This window comes from Stegodyphus dumicola, chromosome 8, assembly GCF_044657685.1.
Source record: "Stegodyphus dumicola isolate Sdum_Otavi_A_Nest chromosome 8, ASM4465768v1".
In the NCBI taxonomy this organism is placed as follows: Eukaryota; Metazoa; Arthropoda; class Arachnida; order Araneae; family Eresidae; genus Stegodyphus; species Stegodyphus dumicola.
Genome location: NC_140775.1, coordinates 190,422,606 through 190,449,655, shown reverse-complemented (window position 1 = coordinate 190,449,655; position 27,050 = coordinate 190,422,606). Strand labels below are relative to the sequence as shown.

The window sequence follows — 27,050 nt, the reverse complement described above, 5'->3', positions numbered from 1 at the left end:
TCGTTTTCAAATTTTTCATACGAAAAAAGAATTTTAAGTAACCTATTTAGTTTTCAGATATATAACAGTAAAAGTTATTAAATGGTAAGTAAATAATGAAAGTAAAATGTGTAAAATATATATTTAAACAAGAAATAACTTAAGTAAATAAAGTAACTATAAAAATATAATATAAAGCATATGCCGTTTAAATACTCCACAGAACATTACTAAACAACGCGTTGATATTTCTGTAATTTCATGGATTTAGGCTTAATAGGGAAAAAAAAAAAAAAAAAACTTCGGCCCTGGACAGACAGACTGCGCATTTGCGCTTCACGTCGCGAAAGGGTTAATAAGGAGTTAATGAGATTTCATGAGAAAAAGCAATTGAAGGAACAGGTTTTTTATAGTTATTTTTATTTTTCATCACATTTATCTGACATCAAAAGAGTTTTAGGATTTATGTGATCGGTTATGGGTGTCAGGAAATTTAAAATGATGCTGGTCTTGAACAGAAGAGAAACTCATTGGTATCAGCCTACGTTAAAAAAAAAGATTTCGGCGAAAAAATTCGATTCTTTTTAATTGCCCAGTTTGAAAGGTCAGTTTTGTAGGATTCCGAAAATGGTTCATTTTTACGTTTGTGATAATTAAAAGAGAAGATATAGCCAATTAACTGCACTGGAAGTGAAAGCAGAAAGACCGGAAGTGCCATTTTAAAGGCTCAACTTAAAGGTAAACAACGTTGTTATCCGTGTTTTTTCTTACCTGTTTGCGTGTAAATTGTGCTAAAACATTTCATTTTAATTCTGGGTACTTTTTTTCTTTTTTTGTTTCTGGCAATAATTATTTGCCTTAATTTTTTGAACTGGGACTGGCAACATTGCGATTAGGTATAAAGACTACGTTGCTGGGTGCATATATAGAAGTTTTAATTTTTAATTCAGGGTATCTTGGATTACTTCCTGTGTTTGAACATTTAGGCATATCAATTGAACAAGAAATGATTAAAAATTACTTTGGAATTGATAACGAAAGAATAAAGAACTCGAAACATCATTCGTCGCTCATTTCGAAAATAGCCAGAAAAAAATTAAAATCAAATAGGAAATCAAAATTACTTAAGTATAAAGATATGGAGGGTGTGATGTTACAAACGTGGAGAATTTTAAGTGTGTAAAAATACAACAGAACAGTTTTTCTGTTAATGTGAAATCTTTAAATGCGTTTTCTGGAAAACTAATTTTTCTAGTGTTTTTACATACAAGAAATGTAATTACTCAAAATGTTCTAAAGGTATCTCTATTAAATTTCACTAAAGTGTTTTCTATATTATTTACTAGGTTTTAAGCTACAATCTAAGTTATATTTATTAATTTGATTGTTTTATAAGTATTTCTGTATAAAACGATAAGAAATATTTTACAAAAAACTGTGTTTTTTCATGTAATTACACATATTTTAGTAAATTTTAGAAATAGCATAAACATTTTAGTTCATAACACATATGAGTGTTGTAGTAGTATACAGTATAAATAAAATTGAAATACATGCTGTGGGGGAAAAATATACGACATTTAACGTAAGTGTTAAATTCTCCTAAAAAGGTGCATAAATTTGCATATATTTCAAAAATTTATGAAAATATTCCTAAAAATTTACCTATTTTCATGATTTGATATCATATATTGACTAAATAAATATATATTTCATCAGAATTCTATGTTTTTAAAAAAAAGTGCTCCGAACGTAGGCAGTCATTAAAAAAGTAATTAAGTTATAATAATCCGAAAATTATTATGATAACAGTTGCAATTTCTCGTGGAATGAATTGATTTATATTCTTCAACCTATTCCGACTTGATTTTTATATAGGTAGCTTTGTAGAAAAGAAGAAGAATTTTATTTTTAAACACTTATGTTTTTGAGGTTTTACAGTCGCCAAAATCTTACGATGATCAGTTTGATGATAAGTCATTCAAACTAATACCCACGATAACTTTGATTTGCATTCCGTCAGCACCTCTTTGGTCTCTAAATTTTATCGTTAGAACAGCCGAGCTTCTTTAGCGTTCGAAATGTCTTTCTTTGTAACGGCAAGAAACATTATTCCAAGCACTTTTCCTCACATTGCTCGACATCTAATTTGGAAACTCTTCTTGATTCTTCGAAAATTTTTCCAGAAAAAATATTGCACTGCTTCTTAAATCTGTCCAAATGGCAATCTAAAAATGAAAAGTTGGGCAGATTTATTAGCCCTTATATGAAGTATCTTATCATATATTGGCAGATGGCAGTTTCTTTGAATGGTAAACCATTTCAGTAGTGCTTCTTCAACACCCTTACGCTGGACCTTTCTCACTTTTTTTTATTCGTACCAATTTTTTTTTTCCATGTGTAAAAACAATCGAGTCTCGATTTTATTCGAGTAGTATTAACTATAGGTGTATGGTGTTCACCGATAAACATCGCAGACGAAAACGTCGCGGAGAAAAAAATCTAAGGCGAAAACGTCATGCTACAAAACATCGTGGCAGAAAACTTCGCAAAGAGAAAAACATCGCAGTTCTAAAATATCGTCGTCGAAAATAAAGCCGTTCAAAAACGTCGCAGTTTAAAAACATCGTCGTCGAAAATATCGTGGTAAAAAATAAATTATCTACAAATCATCGCGTGACGATAACATCGCAGACATGCTTTTTTCAGGTTTTAATAATTATAAATGGATATTCCCATAATGGTTTGTGAGCGCAAGATGGAAAGAAGGATAATTTTTACTTTCACATTTTTTTATTAACTAATAAATTTTTGCTGAAAAAGTAAGAAGGAAACTTAAGCATAGAAAATTAAATGCAAATTATAGATTATACTTTTCATGAAAAATTACCAGTCAAAACTTTATAAAAATGATTTATTAATGGCCTTTGTTAGTTCTATTATGTGCTAAAATTCTATTATGTGCTTTCCTTCTTATTTTCTCAGCAAAATTTTATTTGTTAATAAAAAATATGAAAGTAAAAATTATCTTTCTTTCCATCTTGCGCTCACAAATCATTGTGGGAATATCCATTTACAGTTATTAAAGCATGTCTGTGAAAAGCAGGTCTGAAAAAAGCATGTCTGCGATGTTATCGTATCGTCATGCGATGATTTGTAGATAATTTATTTTTTACCACGATATTTTCGACGACGATGCTTTTAAACTGCGAAGTTTTTGAACCGAGTTATTTTCGACGACGATGCTTTGTACCACGATGTTTTCTTTTTGCGATGCTTTTTCCCACGATGTTTTGTAGCACAACGTTTTCACCTTTCGTTGTTTTCTCCGCGACGTTTTCGTCCGCGATGTTTTCGGCTGTAACCAGGTGTATTCATATCTTCATCGTTTAGGCTTCCATCATACTGACAACTGCATCTGTGCCTCAGTAGGAACAATATATCATTATATGTTCGAATGCTCAATAATCAAAGATCTCCACTTTCACCCCTTCACAGCTGTCAACGCACTAATCTAGTTTATAACTTCTTAAAAGTAATTTCCTTCGTAATAAAGTGTATAACTTAGTCAAATATCGAATAGAAAACTGTGAACATTTAAAAGGAACATAAAGTCAAGCCAAGATTCAAGATATTTCATGTTTCAATATATTTCATCTCATAAGCTGTATAAGGTGCTTCTCTCACCTTCTTGGCGTGCCTTCGCGGAGTAGTAGTTCTGAACACTGGGCCGGTATTCCAGAGGTCTGTGGTTCGATTCCCGGCGAAGGCGTTTGCTCATTTTTCAGCTCTCTAGCCTCCAAAAAATAACTAATGTCTCTACAGTGGTGCCCGAACTAAAAGGGTGGTGGATGAGGATTTCTCCCCAACCCAGGATTTGCCGTTTGGGTCCCCTAAAAATCCCAGTCGCCCTTTAAAAGGGGGAGTATATAAGGTATTTCTTCCACCTTCTTGGCGTAGTGGTTCTGCACGCTGGTCCGGTTTTTATGTATATTTTTCAAAATATTTCTTATAACATTATTTAATGTATATTTTTATGTATAATGATTTATTGTATATTTCCAAATTTCATAGTTATAAATTTCAAATAAACATGGTCCCACTGAGTTAGCAATAAAGTCTTCTTGGTGGCACAGCTGCTCACCCAGTGGTCTCCTGTAGGAGTAAAAGAATGCATGAAGTTTTCAACTTCTGGGAAATATGGAAAGTGAATACAATCTTCTTATTCATCTATCCTATCCAATGTCCAATAAGAATGCATTTAGTTCTCCAAAGATATGTACGATTGCAAAGCAAAATGTTTTTATAAAAAAATATAATACCTCTATAGCACAGAATATCCTCAGGATGTCCTATTTGAGTCGCAATATCCCGGGGCATACTTAGGATATCCTGAGTTTGTTGATTCTCAGATGTCCCGAGGACACTGTAATTTAACATCCCGAGGATGTCTGGTTTAATTCGCTATGTCCCGGGATATGTGAGGATGTCCTGAAGATGCTGAGTCTCAGATATTACGAGGGCTTCGCAAATTTCACATCCTGAGGATGTACCTACTGCATTTTCCGGAGGACTTCGTTAGCATTCATTTTGAGGATATTTGTTATCAATTCTACCCGTTTGGGTTTTTCGAATTTGCTCATTTCAAAATATGCATATTCTTTAATTTTCATACGTATTTTGCTTCTAAATATTGTTCAACAAAAAAATATTGATACCCAGATTAGACCTTGTCATTTCGTAATTAATTTTAAATGCTATTTTTCATGGCATTTAAAAAAAAAAAAATATTTAGGCATGGAAAGATATTTTCAGTGGATTAGCTGTTTTTAGAATATTTATTAAATTCTAAATAATGTTCGACAATCCTGCGGAAGACCTAAAGAATGCAAAAGAGTGAGTTTGAAACGGATTTGCAGTGGAGAATTCTACTTTGACTCAATTTTTTGCTTTGCATTTAATTTTGCCATTCGTAATTGTTTTTGTTGTTTAAGGGGGCTCCTACACCTTAAACCCCTTATGATCTTCGGATATATGAATGTTGCAAGAATTGGGGTATTTTATTTATTCTAAAAGCAATTACTTCCAACTTTTTACCAGCTGGCTACATAATAAAGTTGCTTTGGTAACTACTAACAAGACAGTTTATGTTGCCACAAATATTTTTTTAATTTAATCCGCTTTGTGACAAAATTTTTCGTCATGTTTCCACCTTGCGCGCATGATATTTTTAAAATGGCTTATGGAACATACTTAAAATTCGATGGAATTCTTTATATGGGCACTATTTTCTAAATGAATCAAAAATTTGATGAATATTTTAACATTAAAAATTTTATGCCCCAAAACATTAGAGATTTTTTTTAATAAAATACATTTTATAAACTTAACTCTAAGTAAAATAAAAATTTAACATGAAATTCTTAGAATTTTTGGTTCACAGTAGTTTTCAAAAGTTATAAGTGCTATGTATTAAATAGGAATTAAATTATGCGACAGAATGTTTTAAACCGTGCGCGCAAGGTGAAAACATGACGAAAACTTTTGTCACAAAGCGAATTAAATTATAAAAATATTTGTGGCAACACAAACTTTCTGATGACTATTTCACAAAGCAGCCATATTATGTAGTCAGCTGTAAAAGAGTTCGAAGTAATGGCTTTTAAAATAAATAAGTTATTCCAATACATGCAACAGTCACATATTGGAAGATTTTATGGGTTTTAAGGTGTATGAGCCCCCTTAACATTTATTATTTCTTCATGAAACTGGTTCAGGAAATCATACTGGTCTAAGAAGAGATGTAGATAAGGTTGTATTTCATCCTTATTTTTTAGAATTAAGGATGTATGTGGGTTGATGGTTGTATTTTTATTTTATATATTTATTTGCTTGGATATGCCTTATGTATTTTTTTATGGATGTAGAAAATTTTATTCTTCCCAAACTCATACTATCTACTCAGTACTTCCTCTTTTCTTTAATAGCAAAAATTTTCAACATAACATCAGCTTCAAGGCTTAATTTTTAAAAGTAGAATTGCCGGAGCCGTATGGAAGACCGACAGGAAAGAGAAACTAGAGTAAATAAATGAATAAAATGACTATTAAAATCGTTAAAAATTTAAGAGTTAATTAATAATTATTTAATTGTAGAATTGATGTTAACAATGAATATTTATTAATAATTAATTTACTATTGTTTATTAAAATAATTGAATAATTAAGGATTAAAGTAATTAAATGATTAAAAATTATACAAAATGCAAAGAGGTAAATTAAAATTTAATGACTAATTTTTAATATAATTTTATTGCTAAAAATAAAATTTTCGAGATCGCATTTCTACTGAAATTGTTGTTTAGTTACATAAAAGAAGTGCCGAAAGCCTTTTCTTATTAAGGGCTGCGGTGGGCTCCGGCTAGAATTAGAATTTATCCCAAAAACTAAGAAGCACCGGAGCGGTCCTCCGGCGGGCTCCGGCGCAATTTAAGCTCTGATCAGATTTAACAGAGATGTGTGGGAACAGCTTATCCAAAGACCTTGAATGGAATGAGAGATTCCATTCAAGTTCTTTGGTGTCGCAAACTGTGTATTTTTGGTTCTCCAAAAAGCAGATGTTCTATCTGCTCAGTTTAGCTTTTGCTTGGAATGTATAAAAAAGTGGGAGTGAAGATAAAAAGGACAATAATGTAAAAGTGTGTCCCGGTAATTTAATTTTGGAATGGGGGGGGGGAGATACGCCTCCTAACATTCAAAATTTAGATGATTTTAAAGATTAAGAATACTTAATTTTAGTTAAAACTTGTAGAAATTCTGAAAAAAATTCATAAAAAATTTCATTCATAGAAATCCGCAGAGTTTTCTAAATCTTATTCTCCTGCAATGGAAGTTCGCTATAGAGGTATAAAATAACGTACCGTGCATAAAAAATAAAGCTGATAAGATAAAGTTCATGGGAGATATATTTCTGAATAGCATGATTTGCCCGAACGTAATTATCAGATAACAATAGACAGCGGATGCTCTTAATAAATGTTTCCTAATAAATAAAAGACCTCAATACGCTTAGAAAGGTAATTTGTTTTAATCACGAAATTTCCTTACCCCCCTGGCCTAAACGATATCTGCCAACTGCGCGAGCTATAGTAAACAAGACAGTGCCATGCCATTCAGTTCAGCCGTGTATCCGAACTGCTGTAAAATGTATACTTTTCATGACACATATATTTCAGTGTAATGAAAGGAATTGTGAAATAATAAACAATGTTTAGGTACAAATGGTAATTTTAAGACGTCTAGGGTGTAATCATAATCAATTGATGAGTTGATAAAAATAATCGCATGATGGGTATAAGAGTTTTTAATTCTTTATACGAAATTATATTTGAAACGTGTGAACGTAACTTCTGATAGTAATTTTATGCACAAATTCCTCACCACGAGTCAAACTCGTGGCTTGTGTTTATGACACAAATTCTTTATCACGAGTCAGACTCATGTCTTTTGTTTATGACACAAATTCTTTAGCACGAGTCAGACTCGTGGCTTTTGTTTATTGCACAAATTCTTTAGCACGAGTCAGACTCGTGGCTTTTGGTTATGGCACAAATTCTTTAGCACGAGTCAGACTCGTGGGTTTTGGTTATGGCACAAATTCTTTAGCACGAGTCAGACTCGTGGCTTTTGTTTATGACACAAATTCTTTAGCACGAGTCAGACTCGTGGCTTTTGTTTATTGCACAAATTCTTTAGCACGAGTCAGACTCGTGGCTTTTGTTTATGACACAAATTCTTTAGCACGAGTCAGACTCGTGGCTTTTGTTTATTGCACAAATTCTTTAGCACGAGTCAGACTCGTGGCTTTTGTTTATTGCACAAATTCTTTAGCACGAGTCAAACTCGTGGCTTTTGGTTATAGCACAAATTCTTTAGCACGAGTCAAACTCGTGGCTTTTGGTTATAGCACAAATTCTTTAGCACGAGTCAGACTCGTGGCTTTTGTTTATTGCACAAATTCTTTAGCACGAGTCAGACTCGTGGCTTTTGGTTATGGCACAAATTCCTTAGCACGAGTCAGACTCGTGGCTTTTGTTTATTGCACAAATTCTTTACCACGAGTCAGACTCGTGGCGTTTGTTTATGACACAAATTCTTTAGCACGAGTCAGACTCGTGGCTTTTGTTTATTGCACAAATTCTTTACCACGAGTCAGACTCGTGGCTTTTGATTATGGCACAAATTCTTTAGCACGAGTCAGACTCGTGGCTTTTGTTTATGACACAAATTCTTTAGCACGAGTCAGACTCGTGGCTTTTGTTTATGACACAAATTCTTTAGCACAAATCAGAGTCGTGGCTTTTGTTTATTGCACAAATTCTTTAGCACGAGTCAGACTCGTGGCTTTTAGTTTCAGCACAAATTCTTTAGCACGAGTCAGACTCGTGGCTTTTGTTTATTGCACAAATTCTTTACCACGAGTCAGACTCGTGGCTTTTGTTTATGACACAAATTCTTTAGCACGAGTCAGACTCGTGGCTTTTGTTTATTGCACAAATTCTTTACCACGAGTCAGACTCGTGGCTTTTGATTATGGCACAAATTCTTTAGCACGAGTCAGACTCGTGGCTTTTGTTTATGACACAAATTCTTTAGCACGAGTCAGACTCGTGGCTTTTGTTTATGACACAAATTCTTTAGCACGAATCAGAGTCGTGGCTTTTGTTTATTGCACAAATTCTTTAGCACGAGTCAGACTCGTGGCTTTTAGTTTCAGCACAAATTCTTTAGCACGAGTCAGACTCGTGGTTATAGACCAAAGGGTTAACAATACACAAAAGTGCTGGATTTTGTGGAAAATGAATTGAATTATAGGAAAAAATATAAATATTTCGAGTTCATAAAATTAATTTATAATTACTTCCATAAATAAAACAAGTTAATATATTTACAAAAATGAAGAGGTTAGAGGCAAAAGCCTAAAATTTCTAAACGACGATAAATTTAACTTTCCGGGACGAACTGATTTCTAAACGCCAAAAATATGTTAATGAATATTTAAACATAAACAATATAAACCCATTATTCGTAAAACAAATTTATTTTTATTTATTTATTTTTAAATATTCTGATACATTGCTTATAAGAGCAGTAGCACAGCACAGAAACATTTCAGATACTCACTAGGCGACTGCAACAACAATATTTGTATTAGAAACTTCAAACATTAGAAATAAACTTCAAAATTAAATTTAAAATTTACACCCCCCAGCCCAGGAGATGGAAAAATTTTGCAAAAGCCCCTCCCGGGTGGCACTATTTTCCTCTTAAATAATCTCCTACTTTTTTGGGGCTATTTCGAGTGCCACCCGGTTATTTCCTTGTTCCGTGGGGAGCCCCTCTTTCTTTCTACCTGCAACTCATAACACATTGTATTATTACTTATTTATTAATATACCATATATGCTTCTATTACACATTATTTCGTGTTTAACTATCATAATTCAATATTACTTACTTACCGGGATAGAACTTCAGACCTTTCTGTTCAAGGAGAGTGTCTTGCCAACCTGTCTCCGGGGCCCCGTCAAAACTTGCTTCTCTTACTTTAACTAGTGTAAAACGTTTCCGTGAAATCTTTTACTTTTTTTTTTTTCCTCTTAGCTGCCCTGAAGACTTTCTACAACATTTCCTCCTGCAAAGCCAAGAACAGATCCTTTTTGTATTCGAATGATATCTGCTTTAAAAGCTCCGGATACAGGGTAAGTTTATGTTTCACTGTTAAGACAAATATTGAAAGAAAAGAAAACTATGATTAGTGGTTAGAGTTTTGAACCAATGTCTAAACACCTACATTATCCGAAAAGTGAAGTGAAGTGAAACCGAACTTTTTTTCCCCCTCCCATGAGTTAACGCTTCAAATATTCTAAATTATGCAATTAACAACGTGTTCCACAAGGCACACGTGCTGAAATCTGAATATATAGCCGTGTTTAATTTAGATTTTAAGGGTAATTATTTCTCATAAGCCAAAGCCGTCAAGTGAAAACCAAAACTCACAATTGAGAAAAAAAGAACTAAATAAATGAAAAGAAAGAGAATTACTAATCTGGGGTGTTTCTGATTCTAATTTTCAACAGACTGTATTAAATTTCCGGAATAGAATCAATCTTCGCTTGGGTTGGGTAGACCGCAAAAACTTTTAGTCCTATTCAATCCAGATTGGACAGTGACAAAAAAAAGTCCGCTGCTTCAATATTAGAGATTTTGCGGAGAAACTCCCAACCTCCGTACTGTATAATGTATTGGCAAAGAAACTGAAATTATTTTGACTATTCGTTTACTTTCCTTTTATTTAAGCCATTCCGAATATTATTCCTTAGAAAGCTAATCTGTGTAAAAACACACCCATTTTTGGAAGTTTATCTATACTTCAGCAGTTACTGCAACTATACTATTATAAATATTCATACATATACTCATAATATAAGCATAACGATCATAATAATTGGGTGGGAGGAAAAGAATACCCGAATGTACTGGAATTTTCTACGTTTTCGCAATTCTTGGCCAATAGAACGACGTGCACCTGTCTGTACTCTCGCGCGTACCATAGGTTACGTTAATACAGAGGAAGGGGGAAAGCAATTTTCAGGAGTATGATTCACCATCTGACGTTGCATATAAGAAAGAAAAGTTGTTTATTTAGTTTCGGCTTTGGTACGGGGAAAAAATGAGCGTTTATTAAAAACAAAGGATTAAAAAAAAATAAGGGCTTTAAAGAAAAAGTAAGCACCTATAAGGGCCTTTATATTTTATTTTCAAATATAAGGACTTGTAAGCACTTGTAAGGACCGCTACGAACCCTGATAGAATACAGCAACACAATGAAAAAAAACCCCCAGTTGTAACAGAGTCCATAAATCTAATTAATATATCTCTTGTCTCCCAGTAACGCTCGGCGAGAAAAGTCTTGCGCAGAGCAGGGCAGTGGAGTAAATGTGCGGTGTCCATCACCTCACCAGAGTTGCACAAAGTGCATATTGGAGAAGGAACAATTTTGCATCTATGAAGATGATATTGTAGGCAGTCATGTCCGGTGGCAAGGCGGTATTCAGCGACCGCTCTAGGCCTTGGACCATTACACAAATTCGGGATAGCATTCTTCCAAGACTTATGAGAAACACGATGATAGAGATCTTCCCGAGCACGTACTTTGAAAGATCTTTTAATAAGATCACCAACAGCATGGAAAGGCAAAGGACGAGAAATATTCTGCATAATTAAAGCACCCCTTTTTTGACAAGAAGTCAGTATTCTCGTTACATGGAATTCCACAGTGGGCGGGAACCCACTGGAGGACTATAGTTTTCTCAAGTGAAACCAGGTTTTGTAGATAATGTCGACAATGCAATATGTCCTGTGATATGGGATTTTTTATGTGAAACGATAGCCAACAGAGCAGCTTGGGAATCCCTGAGTATAGCAGCTCTTGTGAAGTTTTCCATGGCAGCTGGTACAGAGCTGTGCGAATCGCAGCAATTTCACTGTCAAACGCAGAACCTCGGCCCGCAGAGATATAGAAAGAGAAAATTTCCAGTCTTTTAAAGTTAGGATCTAGATTGGTGGGTTTCCGAATGTGTAACACGGCAGAAGCATAGATAATGGTCTGCATTTCCTTTGACTCCACACACGCCATTGTTGCTATTGGAGAGGTTCCTTTTCAGAAAATAATATGGATATGGGCCATGACCAGTGAGGTAATAAGTTAGGAAGGGCTTGGAGCTTCTAATACCTGTGCCGATTTTTGGGAAAAACCAAGTTGAACGGCGACGTAGTTCGTATCCGTAAGTCATCAGATTCTAAGTATAAATCATTCATTACGAGAGACTAGTCCCTTACTATGGCCATAGTGAATATAATGTAAATAAATCATGGTCCTTCGGGTATATGAATTTGTAAATGTATGCATTTATTTATTGGCTTAGTGTTTGATTTGTTGTACGTTATTTATTGAAATTATTATTTTAATATTGCGTTGGTGTTCGGTTATTGATTTTCCTGTTGTAAGTATAGCTGCCTGTTCGGGAGTCTCACTGCTCCGGATATGCAATCTTTGGGAAGGGGCAATGCTATGAATTTTGTACATTTAGTAAATAATTTTAATGAACCTATGCGTAAATTGTAGTACTTCCTGTAAAATGTAACATGAAAGGCCTCAGAGGGCGAAGCATCGTCAGGAAAACAGGGCTACAGGGGTAAGTCCATTTAACATTATAACGTTTGACTGTCTTGCCAAACTGGCGAAATAGGGCGAAGCTGGGAGATTGTCGCCAAGCTTAGCGACATTTTGGTCCGATTCTTGTGTATAGATCTCTGTGTAGCTCTTAACTGTCTAAACCTTCCAGCAATTTCAAGAAATCGAAGGTATTGGAAATTTGTCGGCGGACAGGGAAAAACTATATAAAACTAGAGATGAAACATTAGTTTTTCAGTTTAGCTTAGAGTTTAGCTCAGATCACTCTGTGAGCTTGTAATATTAGTAGTCATAAACGTGGCTTGCAATCTTAATGATAACAATGGATCTACTGTTGTAATATTATTTTATTATTTAAATTTTATTCCCCTAAATGAGCAGAAAAAGCTGAAGTTCCAGAACTGTAAAGTGCTTTTGGAAAAATTAATTTCAACAAGCTATCATCGGTGTGCACATAATAATATAAAGAAGAGTGTCCTTTTATTTGTAATTCATACAAATCTCTATATTTTTATTCAGTATTTCGTATTTGTACATGGCTGAATTTAATTGCCCAACATGTTTAATAAGCGAGAACTGTCAGGCCAGTCAAGGACATGTTGAAGACATTGCTAGAAAGTCATGCTGTATGTGGCCGAGCATTGTCCTGTCGGAAAACAGAACCTGGACCATCAGCTAGCACAGGCAGTACGATCGACTGCAAAATTTCATTAACATACCTTTGAGCAGACAGAATACTTCGCAGCATGACTAATGGTGAACGGCTGTCTCATCTGATCGCTCCCCAGACTATAACACCCTCTGGTTCTGCTCGGTTACAAAGGTACATTGGACCGCTCACCTTTCCGTCTTCAAACATGTGCACAGCGCTCTTTGCTTTGACAAAAAAGTGGGATTCATCAGTAAATATCATTTTCTCCAATCGGACACTGTCCAGCTTGAGCGACAGCGGTACTATGTAAGACGATACTGCTTATGGTGGAGTGTCAATGGTAAGCATCTTAATAGACGTCAGGATCACATAGTCTCCTGCGAATCGTATCCCTGGATATTCCAGAATCCCTGCGAGTTGGAAAATGGCATTTAATCGGTGATAGCATAACATAACAACGACCACATAGCTCTGACCAATATTCAGATCCGTTTGTTTAGCCAACCTGCATCTTTTAGCCCTATGATATGACCCTTCTCAAAGTCTGACAAATGTTTGTAACGTCGTCGAGTACGTCTTAAAGGCATCTTTCATTACAATGCCACATTACAAATTTATTACAATGTATCCAAGCCGTCAGCGCGGTTGTAAATGCTCGTCCCTCATCACACTTGCCCTTTAACATTCTACCAGCTGCAAACTTCAGATGCGCATTGTATCGCTCCACAATTCTGAATGATGCTGCACATCATTTACTTAACAAACCACATTTGCATGCTGTATTTCGAAGTTGTAGCTCAGTTCCCCCCTCCCCAACAGTATATATGTTCACAATGTTCCCACTGAACATAAAGACAAAAGATTTTTCGACCGTTATGAAATTTCTTTTAAAAGAGATGACGCATAATTCCATGAACCAAATCATGAGACTATGGAAGTTTCCTGCATCGTAGCTCTCGAGATAACAAAGCAGGGAAAAAACATACAGAAACTAAGGAAAATTTTATCAAGCCGTGAGACCTGAAAATTAATAGATTGAGGATGTGGTGGAGTTCCTGGTGCATAACCTGAAAGATTATATGGCCGAATAGACCGTAGAGGCACTAGGTTGATTTAAAGCAGGAAGAAGGGGAAAATGAGCACTGTCATTGTCGGGACTCGAACCACGGACCTTTCGAATACGCGCCGAAGAATTCAGTAATGAAATGGTATAAAACTTTTACCAGCTTTCATTATTAGACAATACAGACCAAAGAACGATGAGCGGTATGGTCATGGATGTCAAAATGTTGTGCAAAAGACGAAGGCCATTTGTCTTACTCTTCATTTCAACATGATGACAGTCGTAGAATTAGGTTAGTCTGTAGCACTGTTTCTATTTGTGTTGATTTATCTTTGCGGATCAGACGTTTTAAACGGATTTAGATACAACTAGTTTGCAAAAGAAAATGAAGCATCAAAGTAGACTGGAAGTTAAAAATAACCTATACCTACTACGCTTTCTCAGATTTGGTGGGAAAATAATAAGTGCAATTTTCCATTAATTTATCCAAAAATAAATAAAACAATGCAAGCATAAACATAAATAAGCATCTCATCATCCTGCTTTGAGGCTGCAACAGAGTTGGTCCAAGCCTTTTGTTGTTGTTATCAGTTGTAAAAAACAACTGCAAACGAAAAGTTAGAGACGCATTTAAAATCAATCACTCAAATGAACTACAGTTCTCCAGATGAATGAATACGATAATTTTAAAGAATAACAGCTATTTTATTCAGTTAAAATGTAGCCTTAAATTAGCATTGCTAACATAAACATCATCAAAATAAGCTGAGAACACTGCGTTCTAAACATTGTGTAAAAAGGGGGAAAATTTTTTTTTTTCCTTAACAATAATAATAATTGTTGCCATTCAACTACAACAAAAGTAAAATTAAAAGTATAAGTTGAAAATCACAGGTGAAGTAGTAGTTAAGTTTAAATAAGTTAAATAGTTAAGTTCTGAAGTTGCACAATTTCGTGCTTTAAGAGGAATTCTGTGTCAACCGACAGACTCGCTCTAGCATGTCATCAACATAACATGGCAAACCGCCAGTTTTCAAAAAGCCTGCCATTCCACACTCTATAAGACCTTTAATGTGTGTGTTAAATTGAGACATTGCATTTCTTACCTAATTTGCTGATTTAAATGCAATGTATACTTATTAATAATTTTAATTTTATCTTTAGTAATATCTGTAACCGTGTAATTTATAATACATGGAAATTACATGGAGCTCACGTGATTTGTAATTCACAGTGAAAATATTCATAAACATTTGCATTATTGAAATAAATAAAATATTTTTCTTACACCATGTATTACATATTTTGGTATGGAATAATTGTTTGCATGCCCATTTGCAACCAAGTTTTCATTAACTCTTTGACTACTAACAGAACATGTATGTCTCCCTGAAAGTTTAAAAATGACTGCTGGGATAAAAAATACTTAAAATCTTCTCACTGTTGGGGGATTGTCTTCCAATAGTTGTAAAATCGAGATGCCGCCATGCTCGTTGTACACAAATGAACATAGAGAAAAGAATGATGTGTAATGTTGGATTATGCAAAGAACGATGTGTAATGTTGGATTATCCAATGTGTAATGTTGGATTATGCAAAGAATGAGTTTTGCCCTGTAGTGTTCCATGTAAATCTATTTCATATAATAATGTTTTCCAAAATAATAGGTGTGCTTACAGTAAGTCGATCTCTTTGTGTGGGACATTTGTATCCCACCGTTAACTATGGCTGGGACATATGTGTTCCAGACTTTGCCTTGAAAACCATTTGTCGAAAAAATTCCAAATGCTAAATTTACCTTATTTATCATATATTTTGTCCACTTGGATAGAAAATGAGGCAAAAACTATTTTTTTAATTTGTAGTCAAAGCGAAATGCCCAGCATATAACTTCTGACAAGCTTAAACTGAAATTATATGATTGAATGAATCTTGCTTATATATGACTTGCTTATTATATGACTGCTTGAACTTCTTTTTTTTTCTGAAGCAAATTTTTATTTTCCTTAGGTTGTATTAATACTCCCTCATTTGAGGCCTCAGTATTACTTCTCTAGCGACAGTGTCAAGGAGTCAGCAAATGTGATGGGAATGGTGGCCATGGCCATTGCATTACTTCCACCTTCTATCAACGAAGTAAGATTGGACAGCGACATGTTCGTGACGCATCTCACATTCGAATTTCGAGTGGCACACTGTGAATCCAGATAAGAGGAACTTGAAAATAAATTTCAGAAATTACTGTTGCCAAAGTTGTATTCTAATTTTCCATCATTTCTTCCCAGAGTGTTAGAACTGTTCGATTACATAGCTGACGAACTGACGGGTAAAAATATGTACGCACTTTGTCATGGACAGAATGTACAGAGATTAAGGAAATGTCACATTGACCATGGTGAATAAAAGGTTTTTCTTGATTCAAATCCATTATTTCTTTACACAAAATTATATGTATAAAGCTATAAAGAAATAGATTTTTGTGTATTATCAATTAATTTGTAATTGCAATAAAATATATTTTCGAAATCTTTCTAGTTACTTTAATAGAATACAAAATGAATGACTTCAACTTAAAACTAATACAACAATCAGCGACTTCAAGTTAAAACTAATACAACAATCAGCGGTTGTAATAGCAGATGCCTTCTGACCCTGCATAGTTCTGTTTCACATATCGGGTCAGTCCATGAGTTTGTGCGCATTAAAAGTGTGCATAGAATTCACTATGACGCATTTACTAAAACAATACAATTTTGAACCTGTTGAAACTTGTCATCGTTTGACTCACATATTATTCAGTTCATCACCAACTTTCGTAAATATCGAGCGCATTTTAGTACCCATAGAAGATAATCAGTACAAACATGCTGTGCTACATTTTTTATTTTCGTGTGGTGAATCTGCCAGGTTTGCAGCGATAAAAATTACTAGTGTGCACGGTGAACAGACTATGAGTGTAAGGACTGTCCAGAAATGGTTTAAAAATTTTAAAGTTGGAAAAAGCAGCATTGATGATGAACCCCATTCAGGACATTTTAAACTATTAGAATCAAATCAAACGATTCATTCAGAAGTTTATAGTAAACAACTTTGCCGTCTAAACTCAGAATGGATCAAAAAGCGCCCATGATGGGTGAATATCAAGAAAGTGTTGTTTCATCGTGATAACGCTAGAATGCATACGGCTCGAACAAAAGCTGCAAAAAATGAGTGAATTTAATTAGGAGCTAGCTCTTCCCACATTTTGCTTACTCCCCAGATATTACCCAAAGTGATTTTAACTTATTTCGTGCCTTACAAAATTTTTTACTGGGAAAAACATTAAATTCTAAACAGGATGTACAGAATGAACTTTCAAGTTGTTTTCAAAACCAGAGTCTTTCTACAGCAATGGCATAAAAATGCTCCCTGTAAGATGATGAGACATTGTAGATAATGGAGGAAAATATATAATTGATTAAAATATTAAATTGTGTTTTTTATATTTAAAAATTTAGCAAAAAATGCGCACGAATTTATGGACTAACACACTATATTTTTTCTTAAGTTCCTGCATATCTTTCTTGAACAATACATATTAAAAAAATTGCTGATATTTTGAAATGAACATGCATTTTTTCAGGGTGTTTCCTTGAACTATAGGCAAAATGTCTAAAGCAAATTTTCAGTAAAACATCATATACTAACTATTATTACATCATAACTATTATATACTAACTTAGATGCTGATGTTTTTTAATAATAGACTAAAGCATTATTATCTGGGTACTACAAGAAACTATTAGGTACAAATATCATAAATTATACAAAAATAGAAAGAAATTTCAGTCTTTCAACTGAGTCTTATGAAAAATATCTCATGAGACAGCTAAAATGTTTAAGATCTGCAATAAAAATGAAGTGCTTTTATAATTTTGTTGTTGTTAACTACTCAATACAATGAATATAAATACAATTTTAAAAGTCTCATAATCTAAGATCACACAAACAATCTAGAATTATCTGACTAAATTATGATGTCAAGAACAAAAATACGGAATACAGCAATACAAAGCAATATCTTAACTTTACAATACAATAGAAAGCAATATCACTTTATGAGTTACAACTTCGAAATCAGATATAAAACGGCATGATATTTTAATTCCAGGCATAACTTGCATTTAAGTAAATGGCATAAGTAAGTGGCATAACTTGCATTTAAACACAGCTAAGTTAATATGTATATACAACTCAAACTGTTACAGATGGGGTGTTACCAATACCTTTTACATGGTGTTACTGCCTGAACTGTGGGGGAAAACTTATCACAAAAAATTTAAGTTTTCCAAAATAAAATCTTCCATACTATATAGTTAACTCTCCCTGATACGTGAGAAATTCCCAGATACACACGATACTAGCAGTCCAAACTTTGAATATATTCTGATATATTTCTGAATCACTACAGGGCCCAGCAAAATGAAGAAATACACGAAAACTGCAGGAATTATTGAGTATAATTCTACAGTCGAAAATACCTTCAAAACAGTGACAACTACTCACCATAATGCCCACTAATAATTTTGTATATATTCTGTATATTTTTCATTCTACTCTAGAATTAGTTTTTTTCTAAACCGCATTGATTCAGCATTTCTCCTACTATCATGTCAATGAGATCTTCATGTGGGCGTATGTAACAGCACAGTTCTATACACAGCACATTTCTTCTATGAGAAATTTGAAGGTCATGAGTTCTGTATTTGATCTCGAGAATTTTGTGTTTCAACTAGTATTCTGGACATATATTTACATTATATCTAATGATATAATTTTCATTTATTTATATTCTCTGTCTGTGTTTTATTATATATATATTTTGCATTGAATTATACCCACAAGTGGAGTACTATCACAATTCACTTTCGAGCCAACAGAGGGCAGCACTAGCAATCACAAGGTCTTATCCTGTACCTTGCATTCCTTGACTTTGTCACTCTTATGATATTCTATTTCCGTCCATTTGGATGGCTGTACGATTGCACATAATTTTTAAATAACTTAAAAGGCCTCACGGCACACATTAAGATGGACTATGAAATATATCTTGATGTAGATGTCAGTAGAAGAAAGAAGTTCTAAGGCAGATGTTAGCTATAGCGAAAGCAACTTACATCCGTGCATGCACTTCACAGTAAAATATAAGTATTGAAACTTATGACAGTATATTAGCATCGTATATTAAGAGAAAATTAAAACATGTATTGCTGAAACTATTGAACTATTGAAGAACAATTGAAGCTGATACATGATTAAAGTATCATGAAAACATGCTGTGAGTGTGTATATCATAAGCTATGCAAAGATGAACCAGACAGTGATATAGATGATTCCACAAATGTAAATGAAGAAGCACGACTGATAACAGATGATCCAAGAAGATTAATTTAATTGATAACCCGAAAACATTACAGAGCAGATGAAAAAGAGTTTAATTGAAGAAATGTTCATAAGCAAAACAGGCAAAGTGCAGAATCGTCCACTTATTTGTTTGGCACTTTTTACAAGATTAAGAGGAATTGGATTTTTGTCAATTTTCTTTGACTTTTTAAGTGAAAATAGGTTGATGTGTACATGGATAAAGCCAAGGGAGTGCATAGTGCCATTTTTGTGCAATTCTGGCATTTTTTTTTTTTTTTAAGTGAAAATAGGTCGATGTGTACAAGGATACCGATTTTGTGCAATTCTTAAAAACGCAGCAAGCAGTGGATAATTCTGCCCTTTCCCCAGCAAAACTTCTGCAGACTTTTTGCAGTTCAATCATCACCAGAGTGCACCTCTTATAGTGAAAGATATTCTGACCAAAAAAAATTATTACCGAGTTAGATGATTCTGCCTACTCAATCTGACGTAACTCATGGTGATTTCTCATTAAATTCCTAAATTAAAAGCTTCCCCTAAGAGACCTCGATTTCCTAGTATATATCTAACAGAATGGGAGGCTACCTAGTACATATATAACAGATCTAATCCTAGTACATATCTAACAGAATGGTTTCTGCAGGCCCACATTCTTCATACAAAACTATCCTACGGATTATGAAACGCTTAAGGGAGATAGGCTGAGTGACTAGCTGACTTTGATCTGGCAGTCCAGCTAAGGTAAGGCGAAAAGTGCAACCGGAAGTTGTTTTATCATATGGCCCCACATATTCAAACAGCAGCACAAGAAAGATAAGTGAAAAGTGTGGTCTCTTAAAAAAAGTTGCTTGAAGAAAAATTGGAAAACCATAAATGAATTAGGTGCTCATCCATATCGACCAACTCCCAATCAGGAATTACTGGACGGGGATGCCGAGAGACATTTTGCATGGTTCAACTTCATCATGAATCAGATAGAGGTCCAGTCAACATTCTTGGCAGGTATAGTGTAGACGGATGAGGCATGCATTTTATAGAATGAAATGTACAATAGGCAGAACATCCATTACTGGGCACTGCCGAAGTTTGACATCATCAGTTTTTCGATTAATGTTTTGTGTGGAATTTATAATAACGGGCTAATCGGCTCAATATTTTACCAAGTTACCTTAACAGAACTTTTCCTGTTATTAGATTAATAATCAGTATTGAGAATAATTCCATTTCAAAATCACTTTTGGGGATGTGAATTCTTTTATTAAATGGTTCTAAATTTGGTGATTTATCAACATTTTGGAGATTTTGAGATCAGTTTCTGTAGAAAATTTTTATTCCGAGATCTGGGAATTTTTCGACGATTTTTTTTTAAAACACTGTAAAGTTGATAAATTTCATTAAAATAATGGTAACACATTGAAATTATCTTTAAAAAATAACATTAAAATAAAGCAATTTTATTTTTTGCTGTCAAATGACCTTTAGGCCACTTATACAATATTTTGAATCTGAAAAATAAACAAGGTATAAAAGCACAATTTATGAAACGGTTCTTAGCAAAAGCAAAATAGCTATGTAATTAATTTAAAATATCTTCTTTTTAATTTTCTTATGGTAAGAGTTTTTCCCATGTTATTGTCTCAGAATATTCAGAATTCTCAAAATATGTATCAGCTTTCTCTATAAAATTAATTTTGCATTTTTTCTCTCTGATTTCTTTCCCCAAAATATTTCTGGCTTTTTGCTGTTATAGAATTCGTAGGAGTAATTTTTCTTTAGGATTTTAGGTGGTGTGATGTATTTAATTATGGCAAAGCACACTAGGGCTATCTGCCTAAGGGGAGGGATGCCTTCGTGGAGGACTTTCTAAGGGAAACTGGCTCGTATACACGTTACACATGGGGAAAACCACGAAAACACCCATGCAGCCAGCCCGTTCATGGGATTCGAACCTCGGACCGAACTACCAGTGTTCAGCGACTTTACCGCTCGGCTGCTGGTGGGCCGCCTTTAGGGTTTTTGACACTGCAGCTTAGAAAGTTTAGCAAAATTTGAAGGCAAGAATTATAGACCCATGATTCTAGAAGATTACATAAAAATGTGACAAAATGAAAAATGCCTCCATGGTATTAACATGTAATGGATAACAATGAAAACATAATATTTGAATGTTTTACTTCCGAAACGAAAATCTTTTTCTTAACATCTTTATCTTTCCCTTATTTTCCCTACTTTTTACTATACCGGAATACAAGCAGGGAAAATATAAAAAATGCTTCTAATCTTATGACATGGACAGGCATTATAGAAAGGAATTTTATCATTAATAAAGAAATTGAAAACTGTCAATTTAACAGATTTATCTATTATGTCTTAATGCATCATACACAGAGCTGGCGCTAGGCACTTTCCCACCTAATGCAATCTCTGCGGATTCTAAATTCTGCTCCCAGTGCCTGTTCTAAATTCTAAAAGTTCTGTCATTTCTAAATTTTATTGCTTGGTGTGTGATTAAAATCTAAAAATTCTGCCACACCAGCTCTGTAACCAGTCCTTACCATATATATTTCATATTTCTGACTAATGAAATAACATTAGCAGCTTTTTCTTTACATTCTAAATGCATTTAGTTTTTTTAGAATAATAGAAATCCAAAAATTCTAAAATGAAAAGAAAATGAAAGAAACTGAATACATAAAGAGAAAGAAAATTATTCTTCAAAGATATATACAATTTCTATTACGTAAATTACCCAATTGTTTATAATTTCTCATTTTGAATTCCTGACCAGAATGCAATCACCTAGACAGGTTTTAAACCGAGGTTTTTGGAGTGTAAGACAGAGTGTGTTTCTGACCTCCATTTGTTCGCTGCATTATTTCCTGCCAGCTCTGATCATTTGAAATTATTCGTCTTTGTATTATCACTGCTGACATTTCAATCATCACTGCTTTGGATTATCACTGCTGACATTTGGCGACGATTACACACTTTTTGTTGGAGGGGTGAGGGCAAATGAAAGACATAAACCAAAATATTATATTTAACGCTGTTTCAATTGAGAATAAGTGACTTATTATTCAAACAAGTCTAAGTTTGTCACCACACCTGGTGGCAGAAATTTTAGAATTTGGAACAACAAAATTAAGCAATGGCTAAATCTTTAGAATGTAGGGAAAATACTGGAATACAAAATTTAGAGTAAGTAGAATGTTTAGAATGAAGAGAGGCACTTGGCAGCAGAATTCAGGACTCACACAGACTGCAACGGGCCACAAAATATCGGTACTTGCATATTTATTCAACTACCTCACTATACACATAACCACTCCTCTGTCAACCATGCTCATAACAGTGCTTCAATCAAGCAATGCCACTATTTTTGCATGCTTTCTTTCTCACTGTATTCCAAGCTCCAATGTTTTTTTAAACAAATTATGGTATTTTTTGCCTTAGTTTTTAAATGAGAGCTTGTGAAATTTGCCAGCAATAGAAGGAACTGCTGCAAAATTTCCGCAGAAATACAGAATTTTGCTGAAAATGCTATAAACGGAACAATGAGGAAATCCGTAATAAATAATGCAAGATAACCACTGTTTCCAACAGCTGTATGATGCCAAGTCTCCACAATTCTCTGATGTTTTTGGGTGAAAACAGATTGCTGTGTACTTCAGGAAAAGAATAGTGCCAAAAAATTACAGAAAGATTTGAATAAGAATGCAGGTATTTAATTTTTTTTAAATGTATCATGTAATCCTTGTTTAATAATTAAAATTTGCATTTTAAACTGCTAAAGTATGCTTTCTTTTCATATGTTGATAATGACATTATCTATCAGTTGAACCGATGTTATTTAATGTTTACCAACTTAATGTAAATATTGATAGTTTGGGAAACTTTTCAAAAAATGACATGAAAACCACCAACTAGACTCAATCAATAACTTCCACCATTTTAATCTATAAAAAATCACCAGACAGCACAGAGGTGGTTGACTTAAGATGCAAGTACCAAAATATCTAGTGTCTACCCTAGATATTTGTTCAGAACTAAGATAAATCATGTGTGGGAAATAGATGTAAGTAAATAAGTAACTAAACTAATATAATTCAGGCTTAACTTTGTCAGCATGTGATAGAAGCAAGAAAAAATTTAGCAGAAGAGCAACTCTTTAATCACCATGCTCATGATACATTGCCAATAGTGTATAGCAAATAATAACTAAGCTTTATGATAAGTGTCATGAATTTGAAGGTATCCAGATATCGCAAACAAAAATTTGTGAAGAAGTGATAATAATTGAAGATGACATCACAGAAGTTTTTCACTGCGATAAGAATGTCCCAATCGATGAATAACTAAAGTAATATAATTCAGACTAAACTTCGACAGCACAGGATAGAAGTAAAGCAAAATTTAGCAGAATATGTCTTTAGTAGCCAATTTCATCATATATTGCCAATAGCATAAGCTACCTAAACTTTATACAGGGTTTGTACACATTTCTGCACACGAAAAAGAAGTACTTTTAAGGACCATTTATGAAAAAAAATTAAGGACCTATGAGCAAATGGGAATAAAGAAAAAAAAAATGGAAAATAAACATGTTAAGAAAAAGATTCTAGTATCAGAAGTAAAAGATTGGAATATTATGCTTTTATTGTTCTTCCAGACGTTCTCCAAAAAGCAAGAAATCCATCGCAAACTTTCTGTAGTATACATCTGTTATGAGTTAATATCATGAAGATATTTTTCATTTTGTCACATTTTCTGGAATCTTCTAGAATCGTGGGTCTATAAATCTTGCCTTGAAATCCTTTTAAACTTTCCAATTTGCAATGTCTAAAATCTGAAAGAAAAATTACCCCTGCCAATTCTGTAACAGCAAAAAACCACAAATATTTTGAAAAAAAAAAAAAAAAAAGAGATAGAGGGAAAAAGTGTAAAATTAATTTTAAGAGAAAACTAATGCATATTCTGAGGCAATTACATGAAAAAAACTCTTATCATAGAAAAAATCAAAAAGACATTTTGTTTAATTAAACAGCTGCTTTTGCTATGAACTGTTTCGGAAACTGTGCTTTATAGAGTTATACCTTATTCATTTTTCAAATTCAAAATACTGTATAATATGCGGCCAAAATGGAACTTTATAATATGACAGCTGTTACAATGTTATGGTAGAAAAATTCCCAGATCATGGAATTAAAAATTTACTTCAGAAACTGATCTTAAAAATCACCAAAATGTTGATAAGTCGCCAAATTTAGAGCAGTTCAATAAAAGGATTCACATCTCCAAAAGCGAAAAGTTGTTTAAGATCTCTTCATTAGAAAAGTGAAATAATTTCAAAATGCTTATGTTTCCCTTCTTGCTCAGAAACTAGAGTATCCTACCTTTATATTAGAAATAGGAACAAATTATAACCCATTCAAAAGATAACCATATTTATCAGTGAATCGCCAAAAATATACCTCCAAAATGCTAATTCACACTCAAAATGGCAGTTGTAAAAACAAACAGAAATTTCACATGATTAAAGACCTTTTTAGAAATTAAGGACATTCTACCGATTTTGGGCGAAATTAAGGACTTTTAAGGACCAAAAATCTATTCCAAAAAAACTTAAGGACTTTTAAGAACCCACAAGGACTGTATATAAATTTGCATTATTATCATTACTATTTACTTATGTTTGATAAATAATTACCAAATAAAATTTAAAGGTTGGTTTTAGAATTTTATTCTGTTAAAGAAGCCTTTTAACTTTTTTAAAGAAATATGCCATCCCTCAGCTGCTTTTTGAGCGTACATTCAGCACACATTCAATTTATGTTTCAGACCACTGCTCTCAGATGACAACATCCACTGAAAATCAAATGGATCATTTCTTAGAAAAATTTAATTATAATTATACAAACCTTGTTCCTTCACTCCGCTTCCTTCTCACTGAAACAAACAAACAAAAAAAAAAAAAAAAAAAAAAAAGAGAGAGAGAGAGAGAGAGAATTAATTTATTATCAGCAATTCAATTAAAGATATATACTGATTTTGAGTTTAAAAAAAAGATTGAAAGGTTTCAGATTTTAAATTATGACCAAAGGGGCTCTTTTTTTTTAACATTTCAGTTGTTACCTTTATTTATTAAATATCATGTTCTTCGCACTTAAACCACAAAATTCAGTTCAAGAGCAATATTGCAAAATAACTTTAAATTGAGCATATCTTGAGAATTTCTGATACACAGTCTCAGGCGCTGGAGATAAAAAGTTTTTTACCCCCTCCTGTAGAGTGTTACCATTGCTTGCTTTGAAATCATTGAGTTTGTTAATCAAAATTCATTAAAGTTTTACAAAATATGAAATCAATAATAAAACAAATTTCAAATTTGGGATTTCAGATGCCCATATTCGCAGTAGGATTACGTCATTCAAAATTGGATGGCTCTAAGTACTGTTGTTTTATCACAATGCGAGAAACATACATACATTTGTGCAGCTTCTTCATTATTTAATTTCTTCAAATATAATACAGGTGATAATATTAGGTGCCAAAAGTTTGAAGAGTGAAACAGACATTCAGGGTGATTCAACGCAAAATGAAAACAATATTTCCTCAGGGGCCCCTTTGGACTAAAAAGACTTATTTTCCTACTTAAAACATTTGTATGCAAATACAGAGGCCAACAGCAATTGGCCACATGTAAAAAATCAAAGTTTTGTAAACAAAAGTAAACACTGTTCGAACATGCTAAGAGTTTTCTTTAAAAGAATGACAACTGCTGCTTTAAAGAATTAGATATAAATACGATTTGTTAATTTTATAATGGAAAGGTAAAAGTGAAATCAAAAGTTGACATTTTTAAAGACTAACTGAAGAATGTATAATTGATATTATTATGACGTCTTTCTCCACATAATATGGGTGTTATTATATGCCATTTGAAGCGTGCTTTATAAGTGACAAAGACTTTCTTAATAACAAGGATCTGGGGCATGCAAAAACCAATTCTAAACATATTATAGCTCTCCTGGAGGAGAGAAACAAGGAATCCTCATGTTGTAAAAGGCCAGAACGAAGCTGTCGTCTATGTTAGAAATATATACCTTACATTGTATAAAACTCCGATAAACAGAATTTTGATAGCGAATTCTATGCTCTACAGCAGCAGTTCCCAATCTATGTTCCATGTGCACTTCCCACACGCTTCTTAATTAATCCAGGAAAATAATATGAATAAGAACTGAATAAAATTAAAGATTAAAAAACAAAAAGAAGAAACAAAATTTTTAAAATTTAGAAATATTTTTCTGAACACAGAAATTTCTCGAGTTTCATGTCTCCTCTAACAGACCATGCTCGGCTATTTCTCTGAACCATACATGTAAGAAGGTTCTTGTTCTCATAGTCAGTCTTCCCAGAATTCCAGGGATCTCCTTGGAGCTACTCAAATCTTAGCCACACATAAATATGGTTTTTTTGTGTGTTTTACTGCTTCTTATGCTTCTTATTATTATGACGTCTGCTTCTTATGCTTATATATAAATACTTTGTGTTCCTCTGAATAACATAAATATTTGTATTCATAACTATCATTGAAGAATTTACTTGTATATATTATTGCAGCTGATGGAGTATAAAATCAGATGGGGTACAAAATAATAAAAACATCTGTGAAATAGGAGAAAATATTTATTATTA

At 33.5% G+C, this 27,050-nt stretch overlaps 2 long non-coding RNA genes across 2 annotated transcripts in view; one reads left to right on the top strand and one right to left on the bottom strand.

Annotated features, from left to right (window-relative positions):
* The window catches only part of LOC118184816 (uncharacterized), an 86,791-nt gene extending 70,332 nt beyond the window's left edge, over positions 1-16,459 (top strand). The window contains exons 2-3 of the long non-coding RNA XR_004757485.2: positions 9,642-9,739; positions 15,960-16,459. This is a non-coding gene — a long non-coding RNA (uncharacterized LOC118184816). The remainder of the gene's footprint in view (positions 1-9,641; positions 9,740-15,959) is intronic.
* The window catches only part of LOC118184815 (uncharacterized), a 40,606-nt gene continuing 22,412 nt past the window's right edge, over positions 8,857-27,050 (bottom strand). Inside the window, exons 7-8 of the long non-coding RNA XR_004757484.2 lie at positions 25,271-25,298; positions 8,857-9,672 (exon numbers count right to left, since the gene is read on the bottom strand). This is a non-coding gene — a long non-coding RNA (uncharacterized LOC118184815). The remainder of the gene's footprint in view (positions 9,673-25,270; positions 25,299-27,050) is intronic.